Here is a 2,384-nt window from a genome sequence, read left to right as displayed (position 1 = left end):
TTCACCTTTTTCAAATTCCAAAGTAAGAATCACACAGACTGTCAACCCCGATGACATGTTAACTTTGAGGAGGTAACTGTGCTTCCCAGTCTGGCGTCTCTTGAGTTTCCTCTTGACAGATAACTGCCCGTGTCCTCGCTCACACCTGACCATCGCCCCTTTCATCTATTGGCGTGTACTGCCTGAGATTTCATCAGCTCCACCTTCTGATCTCCCCTCTGCAGAGGCCCATTCACATCTGTATCACCCAGCTGCTGTCACAATAAGGCGGCCTAACAACTTGAACACAGTGACTATTGTTTCAGGCATTTCCTTTCAGATGAGCCAGCTGTATTGCCACTCTCTAAGAAGTCAGTCCTCCCACACAACTTGCTTTGACATCCACCACCTCTCCTAACTCCTCCCTTGTAGCCTGTGTGCATTTCCCTGCAATGTATATTTATTGAAAAGTAATTGTTGCCTGTTATCTGGAATAATATTTTGGATAATTGATTAGCAGAATAAAGTATTCTAATAGCAATCCTACTGAATTATCTGCTTCTCTCCTGCTATTGCATCAATAAATGTTCCTTGAGATTAATTACTTACTTTTATATCTTCAGGACTCAGCAGAACACTCAGTATGTATATTGTGCTGAGTGATTGAAAGATGAATTAATATATGAATGAATAATGTAATATGCTTTAGACTTGGGACAACTCATGGCTGAGTCTGCCTTGATGTTGTTTCACTGATTTGTCTAAACCTGGAGGTATTCGCACATTTGATAATACAAACAATTTTATAGCCTTTTATATGTGAACCTAGTTTTTAAAGATAATCATACCAAAATGTAAAATAAATGACTGAAATACATATTATATGGTGTAAAACTAAACTACACTTACCAAAGACCGCATGTCGAGTTTGAATATCAGTTTTGTCTTTACTGAAAATTCATTGCAATACTCCAGCAGAGTATTAATTTTCCTTTTTAATATCTTGCTCTTCAGCTTCCTTTGCCCCTTTTGCTCAAATGCCAAAGAGTAGGGTGGTGTCCTGGCATGTGAAGACAGGCAAAATTCCCATTGTGCTTTTCTTCCTCTGTGAAGACACTGGCTTTCTCCTTGAAGTAGACATTCTGGATGCTTATCACAGGTCCTATTAGCTCTGTGACCAATTTGAGTTCGTAGGCATAACTGTCTCCCTTCATGGAAGCAGAAGTCTTCCAGTGGGGAAGTAGGGCTTTGGGGCAGTATTCCTTCTCGTGATATATATCTTCCTGTAGTGGTCCAGGGGGTTGGTTTCTTCCTCTTGAGTCCTCAGATATGATAATGATGTGGGCTACTTTCTTATGGATATCAGTCACTAGTTCTTTCAAACCAAAGCCCCTGCCAGCTTGGACCTAGGTTTGGTATCTCACTGTAGGGTAAATCACCTTGGGCCTGATGGGTACAAATGCACAGAGAGGGACAATGTGGTATGCTTTTGCCCACACCTGGCCTTGTTTCTTCACCTCTTGCATGTCCCCTGGTTTAACCAAGGACCCACTTGCTTCTGTCAGTCCTTGTGGAAGTTAAGTTTCAGGTCATGCCATTCAGTTTGGGTACCATGGCTGTTAGCTGTGTGTGAGAATGATAAAGCAGAAAGGGGGAGTGTCATAATGTAAACCAGAAAAACAGATTATGCATTGATTTCATCATGTTTGGGAATTTAAGCCTCTCTTACTTTTTTCATGTAGAGCATTCTCACTGCCTTGAAATTTTACAGTTTTCCAATCCTGAGGTAAATGCTAAATGGACTTGCACACACCACACACAGATACACAGACACATACAGACATTGTGTGCATCCTGCTCAAGTCAGACTGTGAAAACATGATAAATGTTATATAGAATAATAAAATAAAGATTCCCCCTGAAAAAAAAAAAACACTGGCCTGATCAGAGTCTCTACATTAGGAGCAGAGGAACTTATCAAAGGATAATCTTTAGGCCGTTATGAGAATGTCCTTATATATTGAAACCAAGATCGTCCCCTCCACTTCTTAGAGACTGAAATATGAATACATGCCTCCTATCAATTTAGTTCTCAAATAATGGTTTGACAAAGTTTATACTTTCAGATTCACAATGTGTTTTTTTTTTTATAGTTAGACAGGCATGGTGGGATAAATACAAATCATTTAAAGAGCAAGTATTAGATCAAAACTAAATAATGTTTACCTACTCTGTGCAGAACTGTGCAGGGTTCTTTGAGGATGAGAAGCAAAAGAAAGAGAAGATAAGAGCTGCTTGTCAGTTATAAAGAAAAAAATCTTTGTGCTTGTGTCTGTGTGATGTGACGTGTGTGTGTATCTGTCTGTCTGTCTGTCTGTCTGCCTGTCTGTCTGTCTATGTGTGTG

The 2,384-nt window shown here is 39.8% G+C and overlaps 1 pseudogene; it reads right to left on the bottom strand.

The window, feature by feature from the left end:
- Positions 1–961: 961 nt before the first annotated feature.
- LOC126501286 (60S ribosomal protein L13-like) lies at positions 962–1,593 on the bottom strand (annotated as a pseudogene).
- Between the last annotated feature and the right edge of the window lie 791 nt (positions 1,594–2,384).

The sequence above is a fragment of the Alexandromys fortis genome, unplaced genomic scaffold, assembly GCF_014885135.2.
Source record: "Alexandromys fortis isolate MF-2015 unplaced genomic scaffold, M_Fortis_MF-2015_v1.1 scaffold_30, whole genome shotgun sequence".
In the NCBI taxonomy this organism is placed as follows: Eukaryota; Metazoa; Chordata; class Mammalia; order Rodentia; family Cricetidae; genus Alexandromys; species Alexandromys fortis.
This window is presented reverse-complemented; position numbering and strand designations above follow the sequence as displayed.